The following is a 16,069-nucleotide window of genomic DNA, read 5'->3' on the forward strand; positions in this document are numbered from 1 at the left end:
GTATTAGCACTTACTCACAGGAAGACTCACCAGTCACATTCTATTTTTTTCACTTTGTCCCCTTCTCTCCCAGCTGTTTCTGATGTCCATCCCAAATCAGAAACCCACTTCATCTACAAACATGTTTCCATACATTCAGAAGAATATGTAAGCATAAAAAAAAAATAATGATTTAAGAAGTTCTTCAGTGCTCTGTTTAATAAGGTCCATACATTTAGGACACAAGAGATTAAAGGAAGATAGAGACAAGTTGTCATGATCATTAACACTAGCAGAGGGAAGCAATGTCTGTACTCTCACACCAACAGGTCATTTTCAGGTCTTACACTTTCATGACAAGCAGTGAAGCTGAATGAAATAGGCATTTAAATAAATGCTGCTGTTGATAAGAACTCCATGTGTCACTTACTAAGGCCTTCATTTACTTTGAGTGTAAAACGAATCTCTGGGAGTTGTTACAATTAGATCTCAATATCACCTGTTCTCTTTGGGGAAGAGAACATATGTGAATTGCTTCTGAACACCCTGAGGACTGTAGAACACACAGACATGCATTCAATTTCATGGTCATCTCCAGAGAATAATGAGACAAAATAGAATATACTTGTATTTGCAGCTCATTCTAGGTCTCCTATGCTTTCATCATAGGCTGTTTTTCCTTTTTTCTTTTTTTTTCCCCCTTATTCTTTTTCCTAGCATCATTTGGAAGAGGCCCAAGACTGCTTGAAGGTGAGTTCCAGGAAAAATATTTGGTTGAGAGACAGTTTAGATGTCTTTTGGTGATATAGAAAATGTCCTCGCATTCCTGCTTCTCTTGAATTATGTTACGAATGTTGATACAGTAGTATCCCCAAGCTTTGAAATGATTACCCACTTACACAGACTCACAAACAGAAAAAGAAAAATAAGGCAGTCAGCCTCCTCTGGCCCCAGCTTGGCTGTAGATTTACATTCACCTGCAGAGACCATCAGAACTGACCAAGAAGGGAGGGGGTGAGCAGTGGGTGCATTACTGGGGGAAACGTCAGCATTTCAAACTAAGAGCAAATTCTGTTGTCATGACAACATGATGTGAAGTGTCTTCTTTAAAAAAAAAAGTGATTGCAATTTAATTGAAAAATAAAAACTCAGTTAATAAAGCAACTTTGGATGATGTGTTTCATGAGGTTATGACATGGATTAAAATACAACATATTACCATAAACTGATTTCTAAAAATCTTAGGCATTGCTTCACAAAACTGACATTCTATAAAACCCTCATTTATCATCAGAAATGAATTTTAAAAGTCAGACTATTTTTAAACATTTCAAATTAATTTCACATATTTTCTATAAGTTATTCAGAAAATGTTTGAAGGTTTGCTCCCTCGTTTACTCTGTAAGCTACTGATATAAAGTAGCTTGGTATTTTATGCAGCACAAAGCAGCTGTTAAGTGCTGTAGAAACACAACGTGCTACTGGCCTCCAACCCCATAATTGCAGTGGTCAAAGGGTAGAGGAAGGCAATATCATTACCCCATTTCATAGCGGGAGCAGAGTCATGGGGCACATGAAGCCAGAGGCTCAAAAATCACATGCAAAGCTTCCAACAGCACTGGGAATTACATCAAAATTGCTGTAGCCCAGTTCTGTAATTTACAATGCCGTCTCCATCTGAGAGGGATGGGTGACTATTCTCCTTCAAGCACACTTATTTTTTTCACTGAGTTTTGTTATTAAAGCTTTTATCATTTAGTCCTGTCTAAAACAGATTTTTTGTCACCACATGCAAGTGTGACCCATGCCTTGGGGCATGAACTGGAGCAGAACAGCAGTAACAGAAAACTGACGCGGCCCTTGCTCACTGGCCATTAAAACGAATAGATTACATCTCCCACAGCAGCAAAAGAGAATGCATGTTTATGTCAATCTGAGTGACCTTGTCTTGCTTAGACAAAGCTGGAGAGTTCCTCCCTGCTTCCATACCTCCAACAGAAAACAAACAAAACCAACATTTTTTTAAAGGAACAAAAAGCCTTGAGAACAGTCTTGAGCTTGCTTTCTTTTGCCCTTTATCAATACATTCTGCTTCAAACAAAACAACCGAAAACATTTGGTTTAAAAAGTAATGAATTAGACAATTTAGATTTGAAGTTTTGCTTGACAGCTTCCAAACAAGATGGATCTTCAGCAGGAAGTCAGGAAATGTGTCCCTAACATGCTTGCTGCCTCTGCAGAAAAACATCTTGGCAAGTGTAGATTCATCTTGCCTACAGCTGAGCACAAGAGGCACGTGCCCTGACATTTGGCATTACACTGATTTATTTACTTCTGGGAATCAGCACAGAATGGGGTCCCATGAGAGTGGACAGGAGTATGCAAAGAGAGTGAGCGAGAGAAAAGTCCAACAGATTCATGTTAGTGCTGTGTGCTTCCTGCATATTTGTTTCTTTTTAAACACACACACACACAAAATAACCTATCTGCACCCTTTTTGGTGAGACTTCACTAAAAGAGAACCCAGAGAAGCAGGAATGGCAGAGAGGGAATGGGAAAATTGAAGAGCAGATCATGTTGGAAAGTGCAGAAAGCAGTTTGAGAGCACTGCTGTGTGCCACACCGAACAGTGCCTGTTTACAATGACTTCTCAGTGGTTTTCGAGGGGGGTTCAGCATCTTACAGGATCAAATTCAATATTTTCAATAAGCTGCAGCATCTAGATCTGAAAACCCCCTAGAAAAGGAGTGCTGAATCCAGTTCCGTTTCAAATGAGGGATAAGAGCAATTTACTGCAAAGGTACATTCTGAGTAGATGCCACAGCTATTCTGATATAAAATATTACTTGTCTTGTTAAAAGCTTACAAGCTATTTGTCATCTCAATGCTCTGTTCCCTACAATATCAAGATGTGGAAAGCTGTGAACTTCCACGCAATGAAAACAGTTTGTGTTAAGAAATTATCTCGTATACAGAAAAATGTCTTTGCAGCCTCTTCCTGAAGAAAGTGATCACGGTCTCCTGGTCTGTTGCAAAAAATCATCTGTGAGCTCAAATTACATGTGACGTAAAAAAAGAGGAATGTTGAGATTTATGAGCCACCTTTCTCTTTGCAGAGAACTGACAGCAAAGCACAGAGGAATCACCCTCCAACCTGGAGCTTCGAGAAGACAGAACGAGCTCAGAAAATCTCCCTGAATGTGCAGCACAGAAATCTGCAGCGAAGCCACCTGTATGTCAGATGTGTCTTGTTCTGCCTCTCGGTCTGGAAACTCTCCGGTGTGATCCCATCAATGAAGGGCTAGAACAGCACAGTGTGATTAGCTCTGACACTCCTAAGACTTCTCCAGTGGTTTCTAACAGGAATACTGCTGTACACCACGGGCTCTGTGCTATAAATAAATAAAATAATCACAGGTCGCTTCTTAGTGTTTTGCTGGTTACCCATAAGATCTTAACTCACTTTTTGTCTTCCTACTCTCTTCCTTAGTGGAAAGGGCAATGTTTCCTTTCTTCTTCCCTTTGGTTATCTTATATTCTGAGGATTATAAACTGCACCGTGTGGAAATGCTGCTGAGTTTGTACAGCGCTGAGCACAAAGGGACTCTTGGGGACAGGTTGTGTCTCAAAGGGCCTCTGTATTATAATAGTAATGTAATAGTGAGGTGCATCTCCTAAAACACTACTGAGGCCAACAAAATGATTTTTAGGAAATCCCAGCACATTCTTAATGATGCTCTCTCTGTGTGAGTTCAGAGTCTTATCTGATCCCTCTGATGCTTGAAAATGAAGTTTTAGTACTTCTTCCTCTTCTGAGTATTTCAGAGATATAATTCAGAGAACATCACTGGTGTCTACCAGTGTCTTTTGACCTAGAAACAAGATTGCAGAATAAGAACCTGTTTCTGCATCTGTTGTACACACTAATAATCCTCCACAAAAGAGCAGTTCCTCTCACTGAAATGATCCCCTTAGAATTACTGCAATGGTGGGGCTCTGCAGGTGGTCCTCCAGATCACACTGAACACAGCCTGGCTCTCAGATGCAAGCCTGAGGTTAGATCAAACCAGCAGTTGGAAAACATATCTTTGTACTTGTAAATTCTGCCAATTTGATCAGTATTAGCTGAAAAATAACCCCAAGATATCATTTTAAAAAGGAAAATGGAAAGAAAACACATTCACCATTCTATTTACAAGAGATCTGAACTTTTAAAAGCATTACTGTGAGAAGAAGAAGGGAGAACACATAATAGACTCAAAATTATCATCTTATCTCCCCAGTCGCACCTGTGGCTTTGTTGACACAAGGGTACATTACAAGCGATTATCAGGGTTCGAGCTAACCTTCATATCTTTATAACATCAAGTGGATGTTAAAGTCAGCATCACAGGCACAGAAGATCCTATTTTGCTCAGTTAACTGCAATAGTAACATCTTTTCAACATACGTCTCTGAAATACGGCTTGTGAGAAGGTAGATTGCTTCTTGGAATAACAAGTAAAGAAAAGCACAGGGACACTTTGCTCGAAAACAAAGGTGGAATTTGAGTTATGTCAGTGAGATCTGTAGGAAATCAGCAGTGAACATGAATAAAAACTCTGGGATTTGACCCTAAATCAGCTTACAGTTTTCAACAAATTGAGTTTTTACAATCTGGTGGAAACTCTAATTATGTTGTCATAAAAAACTCAGCATTGTTGAAATCTTATTTCTGAAGCCTCCCAAAGAGGCATCTATAAAGGATTTTCTTTTTCTTTGTGTTCTGCTAACAGACAATATATGAGGTGTCAGATTAGAGTGAGTAATGCGGGACAAGCTCCCTTCATCACCCCTGTGACAAGGAAGCCAATAAGCAATCAGATGGCTTTTATTAAGTCATATTAAAGGCAGAAGTCCCAAGCTGTGACCCCTCATTTTGGCAATGTTTCCACAGAAAAGGACGATTAAAGGATGTATTTCACAGAGTGGTATAAAGGCTCTCCACTCCAAACATAAAACATGCCTTTAAACACCTGAGTTCATGCAATGACAACAACAGCGTGTCTAAAAGCAATTGTCACAAACACCATTTCGGACGTTTTTCTCTTTCACATACCAGAAACACATGGAGCTTCAGGGAGACAGCACCCAAAATTTCAGAAAGACAAGGAAAATTTGCCTCTAAGTTCACTGAGAACAAATGCTTTGAAGAAATAGCTCAGCTCTAGTGAGCTTCTGCCAAAGTGAGGGAACTGCCATCTAAAGCCCTCCAGCATTCTGGCAGCTCACTGATGCCCTTTGGCACAACTGGCCTTCCCAGGAGCACTGCTGGGCCATCCCTGTGCACACACTACTCAATAAATTTCTTTAAAAGTTAGAATCAAAGAGACTTTTCTTTCAGAAGTGTTTTAATGAAATGATAGAAGAATTGTCTGCTGTGAAGGCCATCAGTATTCACTGCAAGCGGAAAGGTGTCAGCCAGGCTGACATGCTGACAAAGCTCTATCTTCCACACATGTAGTTTTAATTCCCACGCATAGATTGGTGATGTAAAACCATATAGTGCTATGGCTGAATTCTCACTCAAAACAGGTCAGACCTAAGTTGTCTCTTGCCCAGCATCTTCAAGTCAAGGCTCTTTTTGTTCATTCTTTCACCAGTATCATTTGATATGGCAGGTCTTGGGTGCAGAGCACACCTGCAGCATGTGCTGACACTGCTGCTGCAAGCAAACTAAACACACAGTGGGAGCAGAGCTGCTCTACCTGAAGCTTATAGTGCAGTGCCAGAATTTAGTGAAGAGAGTTTATCTGAATAAGCACAAGTTGTCCGTTCACTGTGTTAACTTTTCCTGTCTCTGTATAGTACCCACACTCAGTCTCACATACAGAGGATGCACGGCAAAGGCAGGGTAGGGAACACAGGAAGTAAAGATTTAAAGGAAAATAAAAAGCAAACGTTACATTTTGCTGTTGACTAAAATAAGATATACCCTCTTTTATCTGTCCATACCAAAGACAAAATCACTGAGAGAAAGAGTACTATGCAACGTGCCAAGAAGCACATGCAAGATAAGCCTTGCACTGTAATTACATGCAGGAGAGAGCTGGAGGAGGAACAGCTTAACAAGAAGAAAAACAGAAAGAACAAGCAAGGAACACATTTTCAGGCTATGTTATATTATGAGAAAGGCAGTGTTTAATCATAAGAAGAATCACAGAATACCCCAACTCATTTCTAGCAATTTGCACTGCCTGCTCCCAGTCCCTGCAAAGGACAAGCCTGGATGCCTGCATCCAGCTGGGATGTGCTTCCACCAGTGTTAGTACATCCATATCACTCACCTTCCTCCTGAATAACCAGGCAGCCACTTGAGCATGCCACGTGCATGCACTTATACCTGATGATATGATCTCGAACAAAAGCCCTGCTCATCTTTTAAGCATTGCCATTTCGCAGTGTGCCAACATACTTTATTTTTGGTAATAGCCTTTCACCTACCACAATAAGATGCATGTACTCACTTGGTGCCTAGCTACTGTTTCAATAGCACTCTTAGCAACAAGCATCCTTTGCCAGGGAGGCAGAGAAGTGCTAGCTGCTCACTATGCTGTTGGGCTCAGCGGGGTGCTGCACAGCATCCCATCACAGCACTGGCCCCACAGCAGGATAGGGAGCAGCAGGACACCTCCTCTGCCATCCTGCTGAGCACTGAGTATCATCTTTGGCCATCCAGTTACCAGTGCAGCAGATGCTTCCCCCCATTTACAGAGTCCATCCTCTCCCCACTGAAGAGTCTCCCATTGCCCTGGTACCAGCTGAACCAGGGTTCTGCCCTTCTGTGACAGTTTGGTTCAAAATAAACATGAAATTCTCCATTATGTTTGATTTGTCATCGGTGATTTGTTTCATGTGACAAGACTGCTACTCCCAGGCAGTCTCATTATCTACAGAAGAGATCAATGCAATATTCTACTGACCTGTGATAAGCTGCTTCTTCGGGCCACAACAAAACCCATTTTATAAGGCATTTCTCTATGTTGTCTATATATCTAGGAAGAATAGACCCCTCATAAAATTAAAGTAACCTTTATACTGCAATAATAAACCTAATATCCAGCTGTACTCACATAATCCCATCATAGAACTCATCGTTTATGGATTGCTCTTTCAGGTTTGGTTAATATATATATATATATATGTATGTGTATATATATATTATTATTTTAGTAGTGATAGCATGCTTAACTATGTCTTGTATCTGCCCAGCGTATGCAGTTCTAGCTTTCCACGCACTTGCGTAGGTGGGACCCAGGAAGGCAGGGGACAGGGTTGTCCAGGCCTCCAAATGTGCTTCAGGCTTAATCCTGGAGGGACTGAGATGAAGCCCAGAAATACAATGAAGCACAACAGGGGAGCAAGCAGACACCAGAAGGGCTGGGGTCACTGCAGGCTTCCTCCTGGCATGAGATATGTCCCTCCCCCTGCAGCACAGCCATGTCTACCAGCACAGCCCAATGGCCTCAGCATGGGGAACAGCCCCAAACTACACAAAGATGAAAACACACCAGGATTTTGCTACAGCTTATTTAGCCTTACAGCAAAGCAACAAAGAAAACATGTTTTTGTATGGTAATATGAGTCTACCAGATTATCAGATAGGTTGTGGCCAGACCTCCTAAATGTCAGCTTTGCTCTACCACCCCTCTACATATTTACAGAGTCACAGTTTAAAAAGAACTAATTAGCATGGTATGAAGAAGCACAAATCCAAAGACGATATTTGCTGCATTTTTGCACTGGAACCTGCAATTAATTACTTTGTGTTGAAGTTCAGAGTGGTGTATTGCAAAAAGACCTGATTAACCCACTTGCTTGGAATTCTGTAGGGGTCACCAGTAATACTGCTTTTGTTATTCTGATAGACATTTTGCTTTCTTTTAGGTGCACTGTAATTTTGCTCCAAGTAAAAAGGAACCACACGGAATGTTTTATTTAAAACATTCAAAGAATTCTCTAATTCTTTCCCCTCCACAGCACATCTCTTGTTCTGCAAACCCTTTTATAACATGGAAATTAAAAACAGTAAAGATATAAGAGCATTCATAATGCATCATTTAGGTAATATGTTTAATTAATGTGAACAAATTCATCATTTTATTCTGGTTATCAGGATGGCCTAAGCAATGCAAGATTTCCATTAAGCATGAAATTGGTGCCATGGCCTACAGAGCTCTCTTACATACTTACTTCAGATGCTTACTGCACTGAAAGTTACGCTATATGCTTATTTTCATGTATGTGTGTTGGCCTACACATATGCTTATTAGGAAGATGAAGGAAAAGCTTATCAAAATAGTATAAACATACTTCTCAAACAAATTATTTGGGCCAAAATGGCAAATTTTACTTTAAAAAGGAAAGCAGCATTGCCAAGGTTTCTCATATGAATCAGGTACAGTTAAATCGAGAAATTTCCTAGCTCATCCCATCCCAATAACCTGCCCTGGTCTTCTGAAATATTCATGAAAGAATAATTATTGCCTTTTATGGTCAAAATAAAATGCTGTTAATGGCATGCTATATTATAGCAGTTCCTAATATTTTCCTCCAGCAATCACCCATTTATTTGACTTGCACTTGGCTCCAGCTTATTACTGCCCTCAGTGTTATCGGAAGGGCACATTTAAAGAGGAAAAAAATGTCATTAGGATCAGAATTTATCATAGGAACACCAATATTTAGAAAGAACAGGGAAACACATTTTTGGCAGAAAATGTGTTGTCTAACGTTACGTCTGAACAGCCTGAGATCATGCTTATCTAAATCACCCTTGGGCATAAACCCACATTTATTAAACAGAGCTCCAGGGAGCTGATGCTCCAGGGAGCTGATCCTCCACTGCCTCTCCACACCTGGATTCCCAAGCAGTGGCCAGCAGGGAGGTATCCTCTGTAGAGATTATCCACCAGCAGCATAGCTATGTTTAACTCACAGCAGAACATTCAGATGCTTCAGTGCACTGACTGCAGCACACACCAAGGAATGACAACTTCCTTCATCGCTTTGCTTCTCAACTGTGTCCTTTTAACTTCTAACACTTCAGCAGAAATCCGGTCCTGACCTTCCTGGGAAACGTCACCCACCAATGCTTTCATCAGGTGCCTGGGGCCATTTGCTCAGACGCAATTGTAGCAACAGGACCAAGACAAAAAGGAAAGCAAGGTAAATACAAGGCGATACTCTCTTTGCTTTAAGTCTTTTTTGTTGGAATTAAATCAAAACATCCTCCTCCCCCTGAGAGAAAGTCCTATGTGAAACTGTAAGACCCTTGAGAGTTGCTGGGCTTATCTGTGCTGCAGTCCATGAGTCTGGAAGCCTTTTGAAGATTCCCTTGCTTTACGGATGAGAAAAGTACTACGTGAAGATCAACTCTACCTAGCTGAATTTTTTAAATTAATTGGTCTAAATACAGGCTTAGTGCAAATAGGTCTTTCACTACTAACTGAACAGGGAAATATAAACATCATTTCTTTCCTCCCAATAGTTTAACCGTAGCATTTATGTATTAATTCTCCCCCAAAATAGTTTGCAGTTATATATGACTGTCAAAAAAAATCTTGTATTAGATGATCTATTATAACACAAGAGATTAATATTTTCCTTTTGACATTATTATTTTCAGTGTTTTCCTTTGTGAGAAATGGATACAATTCAGGGGGATTAAGAGCTTCTATGTTAAGAGCAAATATCGCCCTCAGACTCCTCACTCTTCTAAGGTGTAACCTAGAGCTAACGTGCTCATGAAGGATGCACAGACTGTCATGACATCTTACATCCTCTGATACAATATCTGGCTACAGTTGGGTCACTCTCAAAATATGCAGATGATTTCTCCTGCACAGGTTAATTTTAAAGGAGAAAACGTTATCTGCTTAAACAAGTGAGCTGTGTAGTAATATCACCATTCTTTTACTTTCTTGGAGAATGAACAAAGAAGAGCTTCTTTTCTTCAGAGTAGTCTCTGCAGCATGACTTTGCATATATATAAGTCTAAGAGTAATATACGGTCCTTACTCACAGGTGATTTCAGCAGGAGTTACTTCATCGTCATTGCCTGACAACTCAGTAAGACACAGCATGCAACAAAACCTATCGATTTTCAGTATTGTGCAGGTTCACTTCAGCATCCCTTCTTAATTTTTAACGCATGCAACCCTTGAACACAGCTATTTGCTATTACAGGTGAGGCTGCACAAGCATATGGTAAGCAGAGGCCCAGTGAGCTGGAACGCCCTGTTTCAGCTGATATTCTGCAGAATTGTTTGGCTGTGAGAGCTCAGCAATATATTTTGATAGGCTTGACTATGCAGCTATAGATCTAGTTTGCTTCCCACTCTCATATTGTTCATGCTTCAGTTATCATGCACAAAATTAGCGATAAGCAATATTAAGCACAGCACTCTGTACTGAAGTTCTGCCCAAAAGAGCTGATAACAGATCCCAGTCTCCTTATGGTTTTACAGGAAGCTGAGTGACTGCATGCCTGGGAAGCAGAAGCAGATAAGTATTCTGGGCTTTATGTTAATGCAGTGTCTGTCACATCCCTCTTCACTGTGAGCTTTCAAAGTCTTGGTGGAAATGCTAAAATGGAAGACCTTTCTGCTAGTGCTATTTCAGTGAGGAAGCCACTGCGCTAAAATAACTAGAAAGGTTATTTTAGCAATTTGCCATGCATAAAAAAATGTATGATTTTCAGAACATGACCATTGACAGAAATTAGCATGTATTTGTAACATGCCTGTGACTAACTGCATTCTTACCTGACTCTTGCAGGATGTATAAATAACATTAAAGCCTGATGCGCTACAAATCCCACAGGTCTCTTAATTTTATGTGGTCTTGGTCCATTAAGAACAGTAAGAATCACAGACAGTTATCCCACCTTTTATTGCCAACAGTTTAGAATACAGCTCAAGAGCCTACACCCTGGTGTTTCTGCCCTTCTCCCTTTCTCTTGGGATTTTCCTAGAAAAGCCTTAATAAGCTATCACCCATACTGTTAGAGAACATTACTTGTAGGCTAGGTATTCTCTCCATATTTAATCCATGGGGTCTGACACTTCCTTTAAATGTCTGCAGGTTTTAGTTGTACCCAAACCACTCAGTGTGTGTTGGTGCACCCTATGACCAGTGCTGCACAAGCCTTTGCCCATAAACAAGCTTCCCTTTTGCTCTTCCCGTACAATGTAAAAGCACATTATTAAAACATGTAATCAAAGCTGTATATCCAAAGAACTGCAGCAAAACATGGATTCCACTGTACTTCAGGCAATACAAGTATACCAAGATCCACAACAGGAGTCAGTTGTTTTCTTAAGCATTGTCTTTCAACTGTGCATCTCTGACTCATACTTTCAGGGCAAATATTCCAAAGCTTCAAGTACTTTCACTGTCACTCCTCAGTATATTAGTCTCCAGTTCCAGACATACTGAAACAAAAACTGTTTTATTGGAGGGTTTGCTTTCAGCTCTAAGATCTAAAATCAGGCTTTCCAAAGAAAAGGGGAGGGAAAAGTCAAACGTACTTTCAGATAAGAAACTAAAATGAAGGAACCACTGAACCACCACACTATTTATATCACTATGGCATAGATATTAATTTTGTAAAAATAAGGAGGGTATCTGATTAAGATTGCTAAGTTGAAAGAATCCTTATGTTACCTACAGCTCAGACTGCAGCATGATCTGAAAAATCATTTTTCACAATAACAAAGAAGCTCATTTTCCAAACCTCTTCTAAATGATAGCTTCAGATGTAGACATTTCCAATGGTTGCTTTATTTTACAGCACATCAGCCTAGTTGTAAATGAACACAGAACACCAATTACTTCTCTGCGCACTTCTGTCTGTCCAGCAAATTGCAAACTTGATTTCACTTGGGATATAGAAAAAGAGCCTCAGCAGATGCAAGTATGCTGACTTACCATAAATGAAGATCCAGTTCCTGCTAGGAAATGAAAACCATCTACATAACTCAAGTGTACTCTAAGTCTCATGAAAAGATTCTGAGTCATCTGACTGATAAACTACATTAATTTAGCCTGATTGTTCTATTTAATCTAACGATTGCCTGGAAATCTCAGGGGATTTTTTGTTTGGCACCAAAACAGCATACTCACAGGAATGTCAGTTGCCTTCACGGTTGGTTGTCCTGTTTCAGAGCCTCAGAATCCCCCATCAGCTGCCCCACACAGTCATGTATTCCTGTAGAAGGAAAATCAGACACAAAAATCACACATTTAAGTTACCTAGTTCAACTTTCATTTCTTTATAGTCATCCTGTTTACGATAAGACAGTGTTCGAGGGGGTACAGAATGTAAGTAAAGAGCCAGTAGCCTATGCAAACATTGTTGAAAGGGTCAGCATTACTTGCACAATATTTTCTTTATTCTGTGGTCACTTGATAAGCAAGCATCCTCTGGATTTTCATCTGGATTGACACTGGTACCCCAGTGAGAGAACTGCGCAGTCCTTTATCTGAAACCCATGCCAGAGCTGTGAGAAATTCAACAGCACTGGAGATATGCAGTCTATCGCCTTTTAAAAGCCTCCGAGGTTTCTCCAAGAGATTTTAATGGAATCCAATGAGAACAACTTTGATTATCCCATGCTGTTTCAAAGATGTGGCAACCAAACCACAGAGACCATGAATTTGAAAAGTAGCAGACAAATCTAGGGGAGAAGTGGCATTTGCAAAGATTCATAAGAAAGATTTATATTTCATACGACCAGCTGTATTTCAGAAGCTGTCATTTCTAGGAACGTCAGTTGGAGGTATTATTACTACTTATACAAAGCTCCAGATGCATTACAGTGTTTGTGCAGACATTAAAGACGACAGTGAAAACAAATGGAAAGAAAAGAAATAGGAGGCAAAGGACAGTATCTTCATGTATATAGTCAGGGTCTTGCTTAGACTTAAATTGAAGGTTTGGATTTACTTTTCCACATCAGCTCACAAGTTAATTAGTTTTGCTCATCAATTTCCATTCCTGAGAACAATATATTTATGCATGTTTTGGATGATAGTCATGTTCTCTTGAACCAATTACTAACTTCCAGTAAACTTGTTACAAATAAGTTCTGGAGCCCTGCTATCCCAAATTCCTTTCTGTTACCCAGAGACTCTCAAGACACCCCAAGGTTTCCTTCTTCCTCAGAGAAACAGTCACATCCGTTATTGAAAATGCCACAGCAGAAATATTACATTGTTTTGTTACTACGCTGCTTAATGGCTTTCAAATATAACATTACAAACACATTATAAATATCAATCTTGAAGAGGCATTAAAAATTCAAAGAATACTAAATTACCACATGTAGGTGATCTTAGAGTGATTATAAATTAATGACCACGAAGAAAGTTGAAATTCAAAAGTTCTCAAAAGGTAATTGAAGAGTTTTGTGCAAAACACTGCAATAATAGACACAGTCTCTCGTGGCACCATCTTATCTCATTTTTGCCAAGTACTGGTACGTGGTTTTATTCAATTAAAATGTCTGGAAAATTTCAGAGATAATTACTCCACAGCATTCCTAGTCTTGTTTCTTTAATCGTTCAGCTATTTTGTAAGCTGTTACAACTCTAAAAAACACTCATTCCTCACTTTATACTGGACTTCTAAAAACGAGAAATCTGTCTCCTGAGCCGGAAGTCTTTGGCACAGCCTCCCTTGCAATACTCAACTTCTGCTTCTCTCAGCAGTTCCATGTGCTGGGCTCTGCTGCAGTTTGCTCTTTGTCTTGAATGTGCCAGCTCCTTGTGAGGCAGTAATCCAGCAGTCCCCAAAAGGGACTTTCCTGATGATGACTATTAAGAAAGCTGCAACTGGAAGGCGCTACCCTTGCATTTAGTGGTTGTTTTTTTGGCAGAGTCATAAGCTCCCATTGCATCCTCACCATGGACAGATCTGGTTTCTACTCACTCCTCCTTTTGCAACTGAGGTGAACAAGAAACAAAGCTTAAAGCATGGGGAAAAGAAGATAATCTTTTAGATGCTCTCTTCTTCACAGACTGATTCCAGAATGTAAAAGCAGCCTTGTGCAAATCTTATTTCTAACCACAATGTTTTAGTTAAGCAAAGTTATCTCAGCAAACCCTGCTTCAGCTTTAGAAATGTGATCTCTTTTTTCTACAGTGTCAAAAAACTTAATGCAGGGACAGATAATTGGTTTGCAAGCTGGCTAGTAAATTATGCTACACTAACCAGTTTAATCTCTTCTGGTACCATTCATTGGCCAACATGCCTTGTCATCCCAAAGCCCGTGTGCTGGAAACAGCAACCAAAGCATTACAGAGCTCTACATCTATGACTCATTTGCTGTAAATGCCTTTCCTCTGTACAGGGCACAAACAAACTGGGAGGAGGACAAGCAAAGCCAATTCAATCTGTTTTTCTTTTTTAACTCTTAGTAGTGGTTATGATCAATGGTGATTAGGAAGTAATAAATGGGATGTACTGTAGGTTTCTCTGAAAGTAATACCTCCTATTTATTTCTCTGGAAACAACTACAGCTTTATTGAGCAAATTCTCAGCTATAAAAAACTGCTTTTCTTCATAATCATTACCACCAGCTATGCATTTTTGACAGAGATGAACAAGCTACTCTACTAGCACAGTCTACCACTATCGCTGTCACCACAGGAACACACGACCCAGCCCTCATTGTGCTCACATCCACTAACTGGTCTCCATCAATTTTCAGCAAACATGGATGAATGTCAGTGGGCGCAATTTTTATTTTATTCTATTTTTTAATTTTTTTGTTTGCTTGTTTGTTGGTTTTGTATGGAGGAATTCAGTCCCACCCTTTTGCTCAATACACACTCCCATGTCAGACAGCACTCTGTCAGAGTGCCCCTCTGCTGCCATACCATACTACATACCACCAATATCCAGCTCTGAAATCATGGGCCAATAGAATAAAATAGGAGGCAATGCTTTTGGAGCAGCCCTCGCATATTTTTTATGAATGACTAAAAATCTGTTGTCATTAAATTAACACATCCACTTCATTAGCCTTTGCTAGTCATTACACCAAATGAAACTTCATAGATCCAAAAACCTAAAAACCTCTTCCAATTATATCAACATTCTTTGAAATATCTTTAATTGAAAGTAACTGATAGAATATAATGCAGCATTTATCCTGGTGCCAGTGACACAAGGTACATAGCATAAAATGTTTTAACAAATGTTTTATTTAAAGACAGACTTGAAAAGTCTGTGGGAGTAATTGCCAGTTTGTCAGCTGAATCACTTTATCTTTTGGAAGGGCTTTTTGTCATTATATTAGATGATTTTCGGTGTCAGTGCAGGCCAATTTATAGGATAAATGCACCTCAGTGTCACTGCATGCTATTAATGAATATTAAAATATTACTCTGGAGCTTGTTTAAAAAAATCCCTGCCACTGTTCATATACTGGTGGTCATATTATTAAACAGCATACACATTGCAAACCTTCATTTCAATGATATGAAAGAAACATAAGAACTATGATCACTTTTTCCAAATTTTCCCTTCTTTCTCATATATAACAATATGCAGTCTATTCAAATTATCTTCTTCATATGATAAAATATATTTTCCAACATAGTGTAGCAAAGTCTTAATCCCGCATGAGAATTTCTGTTTAACTTAATGGGATTGTCCAATTGGAGCAGCAGGCGGAACTGGACCCTTTGTGCTCAACATGCTCTATTTGCACAACAGACACTGCACCAGTATGTTGTCAAAAAGCAAGCGATATAGACAACATTTCTAGTTATTGGAAGTCAGTCCAGCTCTCTGATATTTTTAAAATGCTTACATACCATTGAAAAAGGAAGATATTCTGCTTACACTTAAGAAACTGACATATACTAATCCTCAAAAAAAGACATAACACCATCCATCCACACAACAATGAAATAATCTTAAGGATATTGTTAAAGTGCTTTGCTCCAGCTGAGGAGGAATGTAAAAGATTTACTGGATCAAAAAATATACTATGACTTTATTCCTTATCAAAATATTTTAATCTGTATACATCTGGATTAT

At 39.5% G+C, this 16,069-nt stretch overlaps 1 long non-coding RNA gene across 2 annotated transcripts in view; it reads right to left on the reverse strand.

Moving 5' to 3' along the window:
• Positions 1-16,069, reverse strand: part of LOC107312900 — a 315,686-nt gene that overhangs the window by 16,779 nt on the left and 282,838 nt on the right. For both annotated transcript variants that reach the window (XR_004307167.1, XR_004307166.1), the window contains one exon: positions 12,145-12,229. This is a non-coding gene — a long non-coding RNA (uncharacterized LOC107312900). The remainder of the gene's footprint in view (positions 1-12,144; positions 12,230-16,069) is intronic.

The sequence above is a fragment of the Coturnix japonica genome, chromosome 4, assembly GCF_001577835.2.
Source record: "Coturnix japonica isolate 7356 chromosome 4, Coturnix japonica 2.1, whole genome shotgun sequence".
NCBI lineage: Eukaryota > Metazoa > Chordata > Aves > Galliformes > Phasianidae > Coturnix > Coturnix japonica.